This window comes from Pieris brassicae, chromosome 6 (assembly GCF_905147105.1).
Source record: "Pieris brassicae chromosome 6, ilPieBrab1.1, whole genome shotgun sequence".
NCBI lineage: Eukaryota > Metazoa > Arthropoda > Insecta > Lepidoptera > Pieridae > Pieris > Pieris brassicae.
The window spans coordinates 20,127,440-20,148,032 of NC_059670.1; the positions used below are offsets into that span (position 1 = coordinate 20,127,440).

The window sequence follows — 20,593 nt, forward strand, 5'->3', positions numbered from 1 at the left end:
AGGGCTCGTGAAGCGAATACCTCGAATATTATCTTTAGTTCTTGGGAATAAATTAAAGTCGCAGGGCGCCAGGTCAGGACTGTATGGCGGATGACTCATTATGTCGACACCTGCCATACTCAAATATTCAGCAGTCCGTTTTGCGGACAACAGGCATACCAGTCTGCAGTAACTGTCCTTCCAACTTCTAGCACAACTGTCGCGAAAGGACCTTTCCGACCAAAGAATGAGGAATTCATCTTTTTTCCTTGCCTTTTTTTTCTTTCTTTACCTTAGGTAATAGGCTTATCCTCGAAAGGAAACACCAACTGAGCTGATTGTCTTTTGGTTTCAAGTTCGTAACAATATATCCAGCTTTCATCACCTGTGACGATGTCAAATACAGCATTTGAGTCACCGCCGTTGAACTTATCTAACATTAGGCGACACCAGTCCATGCGAAGGTGTTTCTGTTCGTCGGTTAAAGTATGGGGAATCCATCTGGAACTAAGCTTCCTTGAAACTTGACTCATACCAATGCCTAGGCTTGTCCATATCTGCTGATACGTCACTCTCTTATGCGACGCACAACACTGATGTTATCTGCAGTAGTCGCTGTTAAAGGACATCCCTCACGCGGATCATCATTGATACAAAGCTTAAATTCTTTAAACCCATGGTAAATAGTGGTACGAGATGGAAATTATCTCGCGTTAAATTCATTTTCACCTGTAACAAGAGTTTTACATTTGCCGCCAATTCACAAAAACAAATGACAAATGAATGAAATATACTACATTAGTTTACCAAAGAGCTCTAAAATTAAAATTCAAAAAAAGTTTTCATTTGCAATGTTTCTAACTGGCCAGTTCGAAATATTTTCAGTGTTACAGACGTATTGTCTATTAATTGATTTGACTGATGTACTATTTGGCATTACCTAAGGTGATATTGATTAATGACTTCGCGTTTGCGTGTTCTCACAAGTAATGTACATGCACCTAATTTGTCCTATAAAGTAAGTCATTCTTTTCGGTTCTTATTTAATTACAGTAGAACATAATCAGCAGAATTTTCCAAATTCCGTCTGCAAAAACCAACCTAGGAGTTCAGGCACCTCTCATTCGAATTCTTCGCGATTAGAACAGAATAAAGGCTACTTTTCCAGAGCTTAATATATTCGGTTAATAAAAACAAATCATTGTTAAGCGCCTATCTGGTAGCCAATACACATAGTTAAGCAATAAATTACTAGTATAACCTACCTTTTTAAAAGATAGCTTGTAACTGTACTGTAGAAAATGTATTATATATGATATTGTGTACTTAAATAAATATAATTAACTACTTTAACATGAGTTTGTTGTCAGTTCTTCTCTTCTCTCCCTTTGAGAACTGGCAGGAAAAGTAAATTTTGAAGCATCCATTACTCAAATTAATAAGTGTACATTAAATTACCTATATAAATGATATTTTGATTTAAATTGTTAAATAAGTTATAGTTTATTATTTTTAATGTGTAAAAATAACAGTTAAAATTTCTGTTTGTTAGCGTGTGTATTTTTTATGTTTAAATAATTCAATTAATGCACTTCAATATTAAGTGCGAAACAGTGGTAAGTGGAAATAAATAGTACACAAGTATATATATATATATATATACTTGTGTGTGAGTATACGTGTGTGTGAGTATATATATATATATATATACTTGTGTTAGTATGTATGAGTTAATATGTATCTTATGTTCAATATCCTTTTAAGTAAATTAGGTTAATAATGAATCACATATTTATTAGCCTTAATTTAGGCTGGATCGTCATGTTACATCTGCTTTGAGCAGAGAATATTCATAAAATATATGTTTTAGCGTCTCCTGTAAAGTCAGTATAGCCGATACTATCACCACAAGGTTGGCCACACAACATTATCATCGCATTAAAGCTTCTTTTCTTTAATCTTCAAAACATCAGCTAATATGCTATGATTAAAGCGGATTCCGTCGTATACATCCGTTATTATTACTAGTAATTTGCAGCTCCGAAAATTGGGTAGACTGGGTGTTATTCAGAAGTGGAGTGGACCTGACTCCTGTACGACAAAATCCAATTTGCACGAGTCTTCGAAAATTCATCTATTTGTTCTACCAAAAAATGGTGCTTCAGTGACTGATATTTAAAGAATTGTGATATATGAAACGCAGCGTTGAAAGGCATCACACGCAACGACTTTAAATTAGATTAAAATCACACTGGTATCAATCTTCTATATTGAAACTAACTAAAATAATCACACTTCACTTTATTGTTTACTAACTACTCATTCTTTGTTCACCTCGCCGGCTCCTACGAGGCGTATTGCGAGGCTTACTCCTAAAAGATAAACAAAAGAATAACATTCAGTCTTTTATTTAGAAGTAAATTTAGAATATTCACGACCTACATAGAAATAATAATTAAAAATTCATAAATAGAAAATCCAAACAAATTTAAAAAGTTGCAAAGGCAGTGTATTTTTTAATTTTTCCGCATTCTTTCACCGCATCTTCAGGGCTCGTAAAGCGAATACCTCGAATTTTATCTGAATAAATGCAAGTCGCAGGGCGCCAGGTCAGGACTGTATGGCGGATGACTCATTATCTCAACACCTTTTTTTTTTTTTTATAAAATAGGGGGCAAACGGGCAGGAGGCTCACCTGATGTTAAGTGATACCGCCGCCCATGGACACTCTCAATGCCAGAGGGCTCGCGAGTGCGTTGCCGGCCTTTTAAGAATTTGTACGCTCTTTTCTTGAAGGACCCTAAGTCGAATTGGTTCGGAAATACTTCAGTGGGCAGCTGGAGTGAATGCAATCGTGATGCCAATACGTGAAGCGCCAACGCTTAAACCAGGGCTGTGACCTGCCACCGATCGGCACCGCAGAGAATGGAATAAAAAGTTCCATGCCCTGCAGAACCACTTCGGCGGCAGAGGCAGCGACGGAATCTGGAGCTTCCGACGAAAAGCACATAGGCCCCCAAGGGTAGGACGCAAAGAAAGACCGCATCCCATCCCAATCTGCTGACCGATAGTGCCAAATACGACGACAACCCGAAAAACGGGGCCGAGGAGGGCGCGTAGTAGGCACAGTACTCCGGACCACACAATGATCCGATGAACCCAATGGCGGGTCAACAGAGACTTGATAGGTCTCCGGATGTGAGGTCAGCAGAAGGTCCAACAAAGAGGGTTTATGACCATCCACATCTGGTATTCGCGTAATCGCAGGGACCATTTGTGACAGGTCGTAAGCTAAAGCAAAGTCGTGAAAGGATCTTCCCGCGTGATCGGTGGTTTCCGAACCGAGCCAATCGGCATGGTGAGCGTTAAAATCGCCAAGTATCACGATTTCAGCGGTAGGAACCCCTTCGAGCAGGGAATCTGTAGCCATTTGGATGTGCTCAATGAGTCGCTCAGTTTCGGTATTTCCGCTATGGGACCTATACAGGCATGCGTAGAATCGCGGATGGTCATCGCAGTCTACGCGCAGCCAGAGGCTAGATAGGTCCCTTCCTTCAAGCGACCCGAGGCGACGAGAACAGATATGCTCTCTGACGTACACGCAAACTCCCGCCCGCGGCACAAATGAATGTTCCAATTTGTACCCCGGGTAGGAGAGGTAGGAAGTATCAGCCGGGAAGGATATCTGAGTCTCAGTAAGGAAGAATAAGGCCGGCTTCGCAGTTTCGAGGTGAAAGTGAACCGCGTTAAGATTAGAGTTGAGCCCCCTAACATTGGTAAAGTCCACTGAGAGCGTGGAAGGGGATGCCTTCGGTAAATTCTTCCGTTTGCCCCGAGATCGAAACTTATAGTTTTTTGAGCAGTTTTTGCCCACCCCAGAATACGAAGGGCAGCCTGTGCATCCACCACCGAATACTGATTGTTCCGATGATAGACGCTCAGAGGGGGATTCTCCACAGCGGAAACGTGTGGTACCCCCCTGGGGTAATCTCTGTTTAAATAAACTGCATCTTCATATTCTGGGGGAGGGGGGAATTGATGGGCTCCGGGAGTCTCACTCACCGCACGAAACGCGAGTACAATAAGATGAACCTATTGCATCACTTCACGCCGGTTTTCTGTGAGACAGTGGTACTGCCCCGGTCGTGCCTGCCCGATTGGCTGAAGCCCGAAAGCAACAGCATGGCACTCCCACCTGCCTTAGTCAAATATTCAACAGTCCGTTTTGCGGACTGCGCTGAAGCATTGTCGTGGTGAAGCAGGATCCTGCTTCGAGGGTGCTGCTGTCGAATTTTTTCCAAGACAACGGGCAAACGGCGATTGAGGCACCAGTCTGCAGTAATTGTCTTTCCAACTTCTAGCATAACTGTCGCGAAAGGACCTTTCCGACCAAAGAATGAGGAATTCATCTTTTTTCCTTGCCTTTTTTCTTTCTTTACCTTAGGTAATAGGCTTATCCTCGAAAAGAAACACCCACTGAGCTGATTGTCTTTTGGTTTCAAGTTCGTAACAATATATCCAGCTTTCATCACCTGTGACGATGACAAATACAGCATTTGAATCACCGCCGTCGAACTTATCTAGCATTAGGCGACACCAGTCCATGCGAAGGTATTTCTGGCTGTCGGTTAAAGTATGGGGAATCCATCTGGAACTAAGCTTCCTGACGCCTAATATTTTTTGAACTTGACTCATACCAATGCCTAGGTTTGTCCATATCTGCTGATAGGTCAGGTAGGTGCTCTGATGCGTCGCACAGCACTGATGTTATCTTTAGTAGTCGCTGTTAAAGGACTTCCCGCACGCGGATCATTATTGAGATTGCTACTTCCATGTTTAAACTCGTTAAACCAATTGTTAATAGTGGGAAGAGATGAGGCTGCATTAAGAAATGCTAATTGCAGCCTATCATAGCTTTGTTGTTGTTGTTGAGTAAGTCATAATAAATCATTGACCGAAATTTTTCTCACGTTAGGTTCATGTTACGTGTAACAAGATTTTTAGATTTGCCGCCAATTCACAAAAACAAATGACAAATGAATGCAACATTAGGTTACCAAAGAGTTCTAAAATTGAAATTAAAAAAAAAAGGTTTCATTAGCAATATTTCTAACTAGCCGGTTCTAAACATTTTCAATGTTACCCACGTATTCTTTTTTTTGTCCTGTTAAAAAGGTGTATTGACAATTGTATATTAATTGATTAATAAGCGTAATGTATTATTGTATTAGTATATTTTCTCTAATGTTGTAATGTTCTTAAAGATAAATAAATAACTTAGGCCGTAAAAGTTACTGGGATTACTGAGCATAAAATATCCTCAAATATTTATTTCGTACAAGTAATTTGTATACAATAAAAAACTTATGCTAAACATATAGCCAAAGATGAAATATATACAAAAAGACTCAAACATTTAGGAAAGGAAAAATTTATAAAATTAATAAAATATTTTAGGTATCGGCATAATCATACAGGTGCTGTGTGATGATGCGATAGTGTGAGGGTATGTGCCAGAGAGTGTGTATGTGGGGGGTGGGCTAATGATACAGGTGATTTAGCGCTATGGATACTGTTCGCGCTAAATCGGTGTCAATCAAAGAAGGATGACAATTGTCGATTTGACTTTAACACACAAACCGGAGATGATAGGTGGTGTCTCGGCGCAAGGGAGTTAAATTTTAACCGCTGTCACGTGCGCACTAAATAGATACCGCATACCGTATAGCATTTACTTTTTTTTGATTCATCATTGAAGGATTCAGTGTTTAGAGTGAGATACACCACCGTTGATGGTAAGTGCTAGTTTTAGTCTTATCCATTATTGGATTCCTTTTTTCTTATACTGACACGCGACAGCCGAACCAGCGCATATTATTTCAGCGAGAGAAGGGAGCATCCTGGATATAGCTTCCAGATACCCAGGCCCACACAGATACACTTACCTTACTTACTCCTTTTAAGCATATTCCTAGATAACTTAGACAAGTCAAGGCTTAAATATTAGTCGTTCTATGCCTGGCCTGCGCGATACAAAACCAAGATTTTGCATAGTTGGTGTTGATTTGAGGCATACAAACAAGGCATGATTCTGGTGGACACGAATCTGGTAAGCTGGAACATGGAAGTGCAATCCTTCTAGAAGTGATTTGAATTTTATTTGAGATGTTGTTATGTATCATTATAGCGTATTACTTTCGTCAAGACTCTGTTTATCTTAAAGTCGATTAAAAATCTATGAAATGAACAGTGCCTGTTCCAGAAGGGATAAATAAATAGTGTAAACATACAAAATTTCTGGTTTATCAATATATCTATATGTTATCTCACACGAGCTGGCTTATCAAGATATTCTAAATATTCTAAGTCTATATTTGGATTTTGTTATCTAGGTAGGTAACTAGTACCTAGGTAACTGTAATTTTAAGACAGTTTACTTTTCGATAGCTCCGGTGATACTCGATATCGTTTTATGTTACGATACGAATGTAATCGAATGGCTATTGAAAAGTTTATCAGCGCTCCGTGAGCGTATTTGGAACTAAAGGCACGAGAATGATTCAAATTTCTAATTTACCCGTGGCGCTACAACCTTTTTAGATCTGAGCCTCAGATATATATATTGTTACGAAGATGGGTCGACTGCAATGTTTCTAGATTTTTCCACTAGTTAAAAAACTTTTCAGCAGGCTGTAATATGATTTCTGACCGTTTCAGGAGAGGGTCAATCACATATTAGAAAATTGTAATTTCCATAATGTTACCCTAGTTTTCAGGAAGCTGAAACCTTTTTTCAGTCGGTTTCAGAACATGTGTAGTAGAGTGGTGTAGTTTTCAGGAGACCCGTTTTCAGGCGTTTTCAGGCCTAGTTATACCCCTTTGATGAAGGAATATTCTAGACCGAACTTTCTAGGTGAGACAAGGACGAAATGATACGAGAGAGAGAAGATCAGAACTTTCTCGAAACTAGACGAGCACTCTAGAACGCCGTACGACAAGGACGGAGCAACGTGCGAAAGAGACAAAGAGTGCGGACGTTCTAGAATTGTGCAATCGCTACTCAGTAGCAAGCCCGCCTAGAAAGTTCTCGAATATTGTTTAGAATTAATCCCAGGGATATATAAGCGAGCCGAAATGCGACTAGTCGCCTTTAGTTTTGAATGCAATTACACGAGAGGAACACCGAAGCGATAAAGTGCGAATAAAGTGAATACAAGTGATAAAGTACTGTGTGAAGTGTGCATAAGTGGAGTAATTAGTGACTGTGTTTTTGCGTGCAATTAGTGCATCTCTGCAATTAATTTGTGCCCATAAATTCCTCATTGATTTATCAAGAAATAAACCTTTGAAGAAATCTACGGCATTTTCTATCCGATCCCCTAGCTCGTAACAATATGTTTCATGATCATTTGTCAATATAATAGGCAAGTAGGTTCAGATCAGCCGCTTGTGCCTGACACGCCGTCGTATTTTTGGGTCTAAGTCATGCCAGTTATATCCCGATATTTTCCTTCACCGGACAAGCGAATGTTAAATGCGCAAGTAGATAGAAAGTCCATTGGTGTACAGTCGGGGTCGAACCTACGACCTCAGTGATAAAAGTTGCACGCTGAAGCTACTAGGGCATAACTGCTCACCGTGCCTCACCTTAGCCTTTCTAAATTTTATGTCCCCCTAGTAACATACTTATTTTTTAATATTAAAAAGTCATTTAAATAATAGGAAATCAAATGACAATTGTTAACGAAACACAGTAAGTAAATTTTCAAAACATAATGAAAATTGAAATTCAAATACAAAATAATTTCAAATCAAATTGCTCCCTATTGGGTGAAAACACTGAAATATACTATATTTGAACGTGAACAATTCAAAACGAACTGTCATTATATTTTTTGTATGTTGCTTTTTAAGTAATTCGCCACCTAGACTGACTCCAGCATAGCCTTTTTAACTAATCTTTTCATCACAGCTTAAACGCAATCGAAACGAAATACTAAAATGAAACTGCAATGGTACTGATTGGATTTTAAAATCTCAAAATCACCCAAAAGTTTCATGAAACCGGCCAACTATTTATTTACAGCCTGGCCAAATTTCCACTAAAAATATTATACAATAAGTTTAAGACAGCAGACCTATTGGATAGGCAATACGGAGTGTAGCGTGAAGAGATTCCAATGGCATCCCCTAGCAAGCGTTTGATTGAAACGCAAAATGCAAGCGTTGCCGTCCCAAGCGAGCCTGGCGTCGTACAGTTCCATTAAAGGCAAAGAGAGCCGGAAGTACTTGAGGCGAGGGGAATTACGAGGCTCAAGACCGAACGCGATGGAGGGCTCACCTTGGACAGCCTCTGCCCTGACAGTAATAAATTAAGTTAATAAAATTAAGAGCTATCAATCTTGTGAACCATTCTAAGAACATGTATTAGCTAGATTACATAAAACAAAAAAGTTAAAACGAGTCGGACAGAAATTAGAAAGCATTCGTTTGTTTGTTTGTTTGTCTAATATTTATATAGGTCGGCCAGTTTCCTGTTGCGCATACCTGCGTGGAAAATATAAACTCTAGTAGAAATACATAGAAATACATTTATAAATGTTATATAAACATGTACATGTGTTACGTAAGGCGTGTGAATTTTAAGTGTAAATAGATATTTTTCAAAAGTTTAATTGGGCAGAGTGTAAGGAGTAAGTTTAGAACTGTGTGTAAATGGGCAGGAGGCTCACCCGATGCTAAGAAACAGCGCCCATGGACACTTAATGCCAGAGTGCTCGTGAGTGCGTTGCCGGCGTTTGAAGAATTGGTACGCTCCCCTAGGACCCTAAGTCGAATTGGTTCGCAAATACTTTAGTGGGCAGCTCCGGTGCAGTGGTGCGCGGCAGAAACTGCCTTCAAAAACGTGAACTGTTGAACGATGGACGTGGTGATATGGGTGGAAATTCGAATTCTGCCTCGACGTTCGACGATAAAAGAAGATGCAGAGAGACCCTACGGTACGGCTCGGAAAGTGTCTGATCGTCAAACTCAAACTCAAAATATATTTATTCATATAGATATAACTACACTTATGAACGTCAAAAGGAAGTTAAATTAATTATACATTTATGTTCTGTTATGTAATATATGTTTGTACTGCAATAGGGCTGAGTTCAAATTATTATTATTATTATTATTCCTACACATCAGCTATATAAGTAATTTACAAATTTATAGCCAAAATTACCACAAAAACAACAATAAACTTGTTAGTATTGAGGAAAAACAGACTCGTTATTAGGAGTTAATTGTATTTTTTTTATATTGCATATAGTTACTATGTGTATATTTAAAGTGGATAAATAAATAGTATTCTTGACTTTCAGTAAGAATAGATTTAAACAGATTCCTATAAAAAAACACATTAAAACATTAAAAAATAATTAGTATTGTTGTTTTGCCTGAAGCTTACTTCTAAAGCGCTATATTTAGAAATATAATAAAAAGCGGAATATGGAAATACCTAAACAAAGATAGCTTTAATCCGTTCAAAAAGTGTTTTTCTTAATGTGTAAAGGCTATTTTAACAAAAGACAATACTAAAAGACTAGAAGACATTTGTAACCAACGGTTTCTATACACGAATTTCTGTATAAATGATATGCCCATAACCCCCCTGTGGATAATCCCCGTCTAGATCACCATCAGAACATTCAGCATTTGGTGGTGGACGAACAGGCTATCATTTGTATTCTGTAAGATGCAACTCTGCACCAGTACCAAATCTAAAAAGGTCCAAAACGCTATTATCTATGCTACCCCATAGAGATTATTCACTTTTCCGGTACACGACTGGTTTTTAGGGTTTTCCGTGCAATTTTTCAATTTTTTTCTCCTTAAGAACTTTCCTAAGAGTTCAAGGAATAAAAATTACTCAAACTGGTCCAGCATCTTCAAGTTTTGAACTTAGCAACATAGTTTGCGATACATTTTATTTATAGAACAAACAAACGAGCAAAAGGGTTCCGATGAAATTATCTGATGTTAGTGATAGCGTCCATGGCTCAATGCCAGAGGTCTCGCGATTGCGTTGCTAAGAGATAGTCCATCCTATAAAACAATTACAAATGGTTGATCAAAGAAACCAGCAAGCTCAAACAATTGAATAGGACCCATGCTGGACAAACGCCTGGCCTCGTTTCCCCTTGAGTTGAATGCCTTTGTGCCAAGGTGCCGTCTTGAGGCGGACGAAGTATTACAAATATTCTTAACCTATGCAGTGTCAATCAATCATATCAAAATATATAATTATTTACAATTAATAATTTATAAACAGAAAACAAATGTAAAGTTTGGTCCTTTGACCCTGTCCTTTGTCCCTTGGACAGAGTACCTTTAACGCTGGCAGCATTTGCTCGCTGTATTGCGATACTTATTCGTTGAGCGAGGAAAGCGTCACCACTGCCTATTGGGCTTGTTTTTATTACCTAAACTATAACGGAAATATTTCAAGAAATCATTGGTGGTAAACCACCAATTCTTATAATACACTTATAATAGAAATACAAAAATAATTTATATTAAATTGAGAAGAAGATTACAATTTCAATCTTTTTTTAGGTATCTGTGTGTCCTTTTTGGCAAAGGCCTCCTCCAAGTTCCGAGATTCCTCTCTGCAATGTGCCACTCTTTGCCATGTACAACCTGCTGTTCTTTAATTTGGTCTGCTGTACCTTGGGCACCAGTTTAGTACATTTTTGGTCCACTTTTATGTTCCTATTGCCATGTGCATAAGTTGTTTTTCACAAGTGTTTGCGACAAGAAAATATAAAAATTTCACAAAATTTACGACTTTATCCCCATGATTGAGTTCAAATATTCATGACTATTAGTCTGTTAGTGACTATATGACTAAGAGTCGTCAAATATCTTTTATGGCCGATAATTTTTTATAACTATATATACAGATACATAACAAATAGTCATTAATGAAGCACTCTGTGTGGGACATTGTCGGGTCAGATATAAATTTATATAATTGTTTTACATATAGCATTAGCAGCATAGCCCTCAAGCCTACCTGAGCTATTAAGAATCCGTTATAGATTTTTCTATTCTATGGAATATATAATCTATAACTGTCAAAATGGTCTGTCTTTAATTTCCCGCTAAAATGGAATGTCATAGAGACATCCATACACAGAACTGAAGTAAAACGCATTTCATGTAGAAAAATAAACGACTCGTAGGCATTACCAATGATGTTTAAATATTGGATAATAACGTGGCAACCTATTTCGAACTATTGTTTAAAGTGTAATTGTAATCATAAAGCAAGAAACATTGTAATCTTAGATACGTTTATCGTTTTAAAATAGCTAATACGTTAAAAATAATTCATAATGTGCGTGTGCTCCGCTTGGCGACCACATTCGAAATAATAATTGTATTAAGGAAACATGAGCGCGCATGTGTTTGTTTGTTTGTTTACCCGACAATGACGTCATATGTTTATTCTCGCGGGTGGAATGGGGCTACGCGGGCTAGACATTTTTATTTTATCTTTTTTATAAGATTTTAAGATTACAGGTAAAATATAGGTATGGTTTTCCTTCATAAATTGCTTAGTCGTAAAAGCGTTATTTTGTTATTATATATTTATGTAACAGTTTAGTTAGTTCTGGTTGCGTGTTTTCATTAATTATTAAAATAGTTAATTCTTACCTTTAAAGTTAACATTTATTTGTTACAGAACGCAGGATATATCCATGGACCCAATGCTACGTCCAGTCGTACCCAGACCTAAAATTTTCGCGAACACAGTTACATAATTAAACACTGACACTTATCAATTTGAAGACTGGACACAGACAATTAAAAAAGGAAGTAAGTAGTAGTTGATTGTCGGGATGTCATTCTAGCCAGGTCGCCCCTTGTTTACACACGCACACAACAGTGCACACGCACACTACACCACGCCCGTCGCTTATTTAGGTATATTGTTGTTTATTTTATTCGGCGCTATGCTCTACCACGGGCGAGCCTTTCGACTCAGTTTTAACGCACGTTTGAAACGACAAACTATATGTTATGTTCGCTCGGTAATTATTCAAATCGGAAGCGACTCTTAAATCAGTTATTTTTTGGCCGGCTCTTGTCTCCGCGTATCCTTAGTTAATCATAGTTTATTTTTATCACGACGTGTTAATAACAGTGGGGGCCTCCATTTCGCTCTAGTATTTGTTACAATCGCTCGCGGAAACGTCGAAAAATTCGCGAAATTTGTTCACCTAGAGACCTATTAAATACTTTTTGGACGCGGGAACATTTTGAATGTTCGTATTTTGGCGGGAACGCGTGTGATGGCTGTGTAGATTGAACAATGTTTTTTTACGTATTCGAGGTTAGGCGGTATACTAGATGTTTAAACAAGTGTGTTTTCTAATGGATTTATTTTGAGGTGAGTTTAAATTTACTTGTGTTGGTGTATTGTTTGTTCGTGTTTATGTGTTCGGTGGCGGGAAACCGAATACTCAGCCGGTTCTTTGCATGTGTGAGTATACAAATAATATTTATGTGTGTGTTTATTGTCACTTTGTTTAAGAGGGGACACGAGGAGGGACTTGTCATGCATTTAGGCGAAGCTTGACGAGTATTTTTTTAAATTTATTTGAAGAAAAGTTACGTCATGGCACGTGTAAGAATATAAAATTTTATTTGATACAAATAAATCATGTAAACACGAAACGCAAAACGGATATCTTTTTGATTAAATTGAGGGAATTGTAGAGTGATATGAAAACTTACTAGCTATCTACCTAGTACGTTTAATGCGGAAGTATGAGGTTCGAATCCCATATAATAATAAGAGATATCAAACTTACTCTATAATCTTTCATTTACATAGTTTATTGGTGTATATATGTAAAAGGTCATGAGTTCGATCCCGCTGAAATAATGCTTTACAGAAGTATTATCAGGCGATATGAATAAAAGGCAGGCATAAATGTGTCGATTCCATTGGGGGTGATATAAGTATTTCATTCTATCACTCGGATCGGTCTCTTTTCGACTGTGAAAATCTTATAAGATACCGATTAGTAGGTTAACGTGTACACATAAAATAAAAATAAATTAACATATTATTAAAAGTAGTTTAATTGTTAAAGTAGTCAAATTTTAAATTAAGATTTTGAGCTAATTTAATATTTTTAATCCGATAAATTTTCTATTAAATGTTACATACATACCAAAGTTTTTATTATAGTTCTAAACACGCCCCTTTTGGCTTCTGATTATATACGTAAACAAATAGCAGACATATGAAACATACATATAGGTATTAATTTATTATTTACATATATGTATTCACAGACTATAATCGAGGTCATGCAAAAACTAGACAGGTAACGTTATATCAAAGTTTTAAAAATATGGTTTCGCAGATAAGAATTTGCTTGTTTCAATTAAAATATTTTTTCAAACATGCGATACTCAGATATCATGGCACATTACGATCTAGCCTAACTTAATACTAATAAGCAATTTAGGTGTAACGTAATTTACTAATAAGCATATTTAACATATGAGAGTGTTCAACAACGCTTACAATCTTCATTAAGGGGGAGACACTCTAGTCTTGTGTACTATTTTATTCCACTGTTAAGCACTTAAGAAGGTACTAACACTGTTTCACTAGTTCAAACGACTGTTAATTTTCAATCTTCTCACTTCTTGAATTTCAATTTTATAGATAAAAAAAAAATAAAAAAAACTTTTGGGTCTGTGGCAGTAAATATGCCTTAATTGTTGGCAACACTTCCTCGTATTACCATACTTATTCGTCGAGGAAAGCACCAGTTGTCTACTAACCTCTGTGTCACAGCCCCACTCCAAAGGGAACAAAATCAAAGTTATAGGAAAAACTCTTGGTAACTCTTTTGACTTTTGTCTCGTTCGAGGAAGGTGAGACGAGGCTAATGTGTCCTAATATTAAGCATCCCATACTGTCCGTCCATCTTAAACGTTTCGTCTGTGGCATTATACCTTTAATACTATCAGCATTTCCTCGAATTACGATACTTATTTGTCGAAGAAAGCACCAACTGCATCTTACGTGTGTCAAAAACGTTTTTGACTCAGTCAGCACTAAGAATCGACTCTGAATCTGAAAAACCCAGAGGTCCGAGGTAGAAAAGTCCAGGCTCTCAGGGTTGAGAGGCGCACACTTATAGGCACTTATATATATATATATAATAACTATATATATAATAACTCATAAGGGTAGTAGCAGTATCACTTGTCATCAGATGAACCTTCTGTTCTATAAAAAAAAAAGAAATTAGATTATATGCCTCTTTGTAATTGGCTGGTATATTGTCTAAGTTAGAATCATGTACATTATACGTAAGTATTCACTTTTGGCTTTGTGACTCAACATTTTGGCCTCCGAAAGATGTAATAGAAACTATTAGACACTCTTGGGCCATGGGGTTCAAATGAATAGGCGCTAATCTAAGATTTATTGGCGCATGGTGATCCCAGAGCTGGTAATTTCCTCGCTTCCAGTACACTACCATAGGAACCAAACTGTTTTAATTTTCTATTTATTAATCTTTTATCATAAATCAATATTAAACATTTATAGTTTATCGTGTTCCAGATATTTACTTATAAAAATTGTCTAATTGCATCGCTTTAACTAAACTACGCATTTATCTCTCAAATGGCGTAAAGATAATATCACAGAACAAGGTATATTAATACCACAATATTACAAAAAAAGGTTTAACTATAAAGATTTGCTTTTTTTATATAAGACGTTTAGTAGACGTTATAGTTAATAAATTCCTTAATGAATTGAAATACATTTTACTTTTAAATAAATTAAGCTGTGCTTTTTTTTAATATAACAAGGGGGCAAACAGGCAGGAGGCTCGCAAGTGCTTCAACGGGCTTAAGAACTCTGAAATTGGTTTGAGATCCCATTAAAAATATTACTAGCAATTCTCTTTAATCAAATTAAAGCTTTCATAATTAGTAGCAAGCGTGTGAACGTTTTTCGTGCATCCTGTTGAATACCAAGCAGAATCATTTTTACTGTTGTATTTTGTATTAATCTATGGAGAAAAAATTAACTTCCTTTGAATGGAATTCGATTGATACACTATTGATTGAAGGCCTTTGTTTATGGTAACAGATAATGCAATAGCAGGAGTCGTCACTGTGGTAATACCTGTGGTTGTATTAAAGATTGGTGCGCGGCAAGAGCTGTTGTTGAAGTCGTAATGTCAAGGAACCTTGACGACAGTATTGTCTAATAATAATTAACGCGTACATATGTAAAATAAATATTAAAATAATTCTTTATACTATGAATGTTGATAATCTATGTCAAAACTGGTTTTCTAAAAGCGGAGAGCACTGTTTATTTTTTAAATTGTTTGCACAATAAACATAACGAGTACTTAATTCTTAGATAAGGTATTTATTCTACTGATTACACACAAAAGCGGTATTTTACCTCAGATGTTAGAAAATTCACATATCATATGTTGGAAATCATATAACATAGAGGCAATATTTTAAATTCAATTAAGCGTTTAATAAGTAAAATCAATTCAATTTATTACGACAATAATAACGGAAATTCTAAAAATGTTCTAACGATAAGTTTGGACGCAGGATATGAATGTAGGACTTCCGAATTCATACGGATACAAGTAAAGATTATAAACAACCATGGGCTAGTATTGTCTTTGGTTAACATAGCTTTTACACATTGAAATAATTTTTTTTAACCGTGACCACGCACGCTGTAAAGCACGCGAAACGTCGGAAATATTTAAATTTAAAATTATGTAAAATAATTATGAGTTTATAATAATACAAATAGCTTTAATCCGGTTAAATTTTTTTTTCTAACAATGGGCGATCTCTAAGGTTATACCTGATACCATCTGACTCCTAAGTCATAGTTTGTCGTTCCTTTCTGAATCTCGACATGACCACCTGATATCATGACTGTAGATGAGAGTTTTACCAAGGAAGCGTTAAATACGCTCTGTATTTAGTATTACACATTCAGGTTGCTATTGGACTTACCGAGGTTCTGCAGTGCAGTATAACCAAGACTTGAACTGAAGGTTGCTTCCTCGGAAGGAAAGCATATTTGATGTATCGTGTTGATCACAAACAACACGCTTTTCTTGACACGTTGGTATGCTGTCCATATACTATAAGTCTTTTTGTTTTGTTTCCTTACCAATAACAACATAGCCACTATAACCGAATTTTTAACTCTAATTCAAACAACATATATGGATACATATATTTGTCGTCCAACTATGATTTTGTTCCCTTTGGAGTAGAGACTCTTGAGCCGTGGGTTCAAGTCCACAGGCGCTAATAAAAGATTTAAGATAGTACCGGTGACCAGAGCTGGTGCAATAATAATTATTGTTTGGTAATATTGTTGCACACGGCCCTATGGCCAGTGAACACAGATTTTTAGTTGCTTTATCTTTGCTAGAAATTTGCGGGTTATTCTTGCCGTATTTAATATGTTTTTTGAAGCATAATATAAATGGATATCGAGACGTCTAACAATTAATTATTATCATTATAAAAGGTGGAATATCCAATGGTTTTATTGTAATTATAACGTTTTAAAAACCCAAAAAGAACAAGTAGCAACTCTTGGTCTTGGGCTCAGAGGTTCTGGTTCTGTTTCCTTATTCTTAAATCGATAAGGTAACCCACAATTTCTGGATCATGACGGTTACCTCACCATGTTTTCCTTCACCGTATGAGTAAGTGTTAAAAGCGTATGTGGAGGAAGGACTTGAATTTCAGAGCCAAGTTTCAGGGACATACTTTAACCATTATAAAAGTTTCACAGTCCTGAAATTATAGAGTATAAGTATTTTTTTATTGTGAAATCACGGGGTCGCAAACGCAAAGGAAGGATTGTGCACTGTTCCTTCAACCTAAATTAATTATCTCGATCAGTCTTACCACGGCTGGCCCGAAGGCTGCAGTGTCTAGAAGGCCGTGAAAACATCGTGAGCGCATTTCACCCTGAAGACATGATCGCAGTCATGTAAGCGCAGTTCGTAGGTGTTGCACGCTTAAGCCACTTTTTTTTTTTTTTTTTTTATGAAGGAGGTAAAAATGCACAGCTGCAGGCCCGCGAGCGCATGCAGTCGCTATCGCGGGGACTGTGGGGATGGTTAACTCTTATCCCTCTGCTAATCAGAGGGGAGAAACCCGACCCACTAAAATTTCCTCCTGAGCCCTCCATATCGCCTGCTATGCCGGACACATTCATTCTGAATGAATGACGTCTGGCACCGCATTGAGTCCCCCGGGGGTCGCACTAGGCATTCAACCCAGGGAACTCAGGCGAATATGACTGCATACGGACTCAGCGACGGCGCAGGGGGATACTGTTGGGCAAACGCTCCTCGCGTCTTGCCCCCGCACCCCCGCCTCGCCGCCGCCGAGCACAACCCCTTCGGCCATCGCCACGCACCTCCCGCTGACGCTCGGCAACCTCCTTCTGCAGCAGGACATGCTCACAGAAGAAGGCCACCGCACGCCATGCCTCTTGGCTACCAAGCATTGCTGCAACAACGCTCGGTAGCGAGAGGTCCGTCCCGACGACCGACACTAGGTCATGGCGTTGCCTCGACCAAGTGGCACAATCGGCCAGGGTGTGCTCCGCCGTGTCCTCTGGGGCACCACAATGGTGGCAGATGGGAAGGGTTTCCCGCCTCGCCACCCTGTGCAGATACCGCCCAAAGCACCCATGCCCAGACAGTATCTGCGCCATCCGAAAGGACACGGCTCCACTCGGGCGATTCACCCATTCCCGTAGGCATGGGCGAATCGCCTCCACGGTGCGTACTCCCGCCCTAGGCATAGCCAGATCATGGGCCCATCTATTAAAGGTGGCCTCCCTGGCTTGCCTCCTTGCCGGTCCGACCAGTTCAGCCCATCGGCCACCTGCCCTAGTCTCACACTTGAGACGATACAGGTCGCCTAGGGCCAACGCCTCTAACTCCCAGGGGGGAGTCCCCGCCAACAGGCACGCCGCCTCGAACGAGACGGTCCGGTAGCATCGAGCCGCCCGAACCGCCATCACTCGCTGTGGCCTCCTGAGTAGGGTGCGGTTCCTCGCCCTCAGCCTATCATCCCATACAGGGGCCCCATACAATGCCATACTGCGTATGATTCCGCAGTACAGCCTCCGCACACTCTGCTTAGGGCCCCCAATATTCGGCAATAGCCTTGCAAGCGCCCCCGCCGCCCCTACAACCTTCCCCCCGAGAGCTTCAAAGTGGGCCTCGAAGTTCCAGCGGCCATCCAAGACGAGACCAAGGTACTTCATCTTGGACGCCACCGGAACCCCCACTCCTTCCACCATCAAGACCGCCCCAGGAGGTGGACCATTCCTAGGGCCATGGAACAATAGGGCGTCCGTTTTTTCAAGAGACACCCTAAGGCCCAGGGCCCTTATCCGTCTCACAACAAGAGAGGTGCCGACCGTTGCGAGTCGAGCCACCTCCCCATAACTTGCCCCGTTGGCCACTACGAGGGTGTCGTCTGCATAGCAGAAGACGCGCAATCCCGGAAGAAGCGCGCCCCTCAACACCCAATCGTAGGCCATGTCCCACAGAAGCGGCCCAAGGACTGAGCCTTGAGGAACCCCACACCGCACAGGGTGGTAGGAGATCGTGCCCTCCATGTTGGAGTACACGATCCATCTTTCCGCAAAATAGTCCCCCACTATTTGCCGCAGATACAGTGGGACCTCGAAAAACTCAAGTGCCTCTCTGACCACACCAAAAGGGAGACTATTGAAGGCATTCGCAATATCTAACGATACTGCCAATGCCCTCCCCCCCCCGTCCACCACCCCACTTGTGTGGGACCTCAGGTCCCAAAGAGCATCAAGCGTCGACCGTCCCGCTCGGAAGCCGTACTGCGCCTCGCTCAGATCTGGCCCCTCAGCAGAGAGGTGCCGGCACAATCGAGACGCCACAACCCACTCCAGCGCCTTGCCCGCCTCATCCAAGAGGACGATAGGGCGGTAAGCCGCCGAACTGTCTGCCGAGCGCCCCTCCTTACGCACTAGACACAGTCGTCCCGTCTTCCAAGCCACCGGGAACCGTCCACTGCGTAAGCATGCAGTGTACAGCTCCCGGACGGAGACCTCCATATGAGGGAGGACTACTGCCAGGACACGCGCATGTACACCATCCGGGCCAGGAGCTTTCTTGCGGGCCTTGAGACGGGTCAAGATAGCCTCCATCTCTATGTCAGAGACTTCCGGAGCCATCTCTCCGGCCGCTTCCACTACAGTCGCCGCCATACACGGAGGGACAATGTCGGGAGGCAAACGCTTAAGCCACTAGGCCAACACGGTTCATATCCGATCAGGTATATTTGTGCCTCTGTTCTTATTTAAAGTAGGTAATTTTCGACACAGCTAGTCTGTGTGTGCTCGCACGCGTGTAGGCGTGACGAGCGATAGCGTTATCGTGAGCCTTGCAAAAATACACAACAAACATTTGTAGTATATGTTAGAAAATGAGATTCAAATGCAGGTAATATTTTGTTTTTTAGTTTATATATTAAATAATATAATTATTATTAATCATTATATTATTTATATATTCAATATGTTGTGTAGTTTAGGTTTTCTAGTGTATTTCTTTGTCTGTTTTTTATTAACAGGGGGGCAAACGGGCAGGGGGCTCACATAATGTTAAGTGTTATCCATGGACACCCTCAATGCCAGAAGGCACGCGCATGCGTTCGTTGCCCGCCTTTTAAGTATTGGTACTGTGAATTTAAAATTTCATTTTATTTCCGTGCCATACATGAATAATTTGATCATAAAGTGTTGTTTGTCAATTCATTCCTTGGAAAAAATGGTAATACAAGGTTAAACAAGTATATCAAGGTTATATTGGTGTAAAGTTTGACAGATTACTGTAATACACATGTATGTGACACACACTAAGTCTAGCCTTGTTAGACAGTGAACTGTAGCACATATTTTGTGTCGTCTCCAGATGCCATCTCTGTCATTATTAGAAAAATGCCGTTTATGCCAAATAAATATGGTAAATTTTTAGTTTATGCCAACGTAGGGTCACACCGCACAAGGAGGCAGTTGGATTGTTAAGGTGGTTATTCCAAAATTGTATAGAATCATTTGGAATATGAATTTCAGCTTTACATTATTTGTTTTGAAAATTTACTTAATTGTGTTTCGTTAACAACTTCCTAGTGATATCTCCCTAAAACTTATTATTTAAGTTTCGCAAGTAAACAATTAAATTGTTTAACATTAAAAATTATCTCTGTTATATAGGGGTATAAGAATTTTAAAAAGACTAAGATGCGGCTTTAAAAAACGTTGAATAATACTGGTATATGGTATTGCGCAATTTCCTTCACAATACCATCAAGAGTTATGAGCATACTAAAATTTTGACACCAAAAATTTGTGTAGTCAGATTTAACTAATTATTATGAAGCATCTGTTATTCCCTATACTAGTTTTCAGTACGAAATTGCGCCTTGCTACTGATAAAACAAAACAACCTAAAATGTTTTAACC

The 20,593-nt window shown here is 39.2% G+C and overlaps 2 protein-coding genes across 5 annotated transcripts in view; one reads left to right on the forward strand and one right to left on the reverse strand.

Annotated features, from left to right (window-relative positions):
* LOC123710768 overlaps positions 1–11,763 on the reverse strand; it is a 30,235-nt gene extending 18,472 nt beyond the window's left edge. Inside the window, exon 1 of the mRNA XM_045662944.1 lies at positions 11,686–11,763. The gene's annotated coding sequence lies outside the window, so the exon portion shown is untranslated. The remainder of the gene's footprint in view (positions 1–11,685) is intronic.
* A 225-nt stretch (positions 11,764–11,988) lies between these two features.
* Positions 11,989–20,593, forward strand: part of LOC123710765 (forkhead box protein P1) — a 56,144-nt gene continuing 47,539 nt past the window's right edge. For 3 of the 4 annotated variants that reach the window (XM_045662936.1, XM_045662938.1, XM_045662939.1), the window contains exon 1: positions 11,989–12,421. The gene's annotated coding sequence lies outside the window, so the exon portion shown is untranslated. Of the gene's footprint in view, positions 12,515–20,593 lie in introns of all 4 variants that reach the window. The other variant, XM_045662937.1, reaches the window with a different exon arrangement.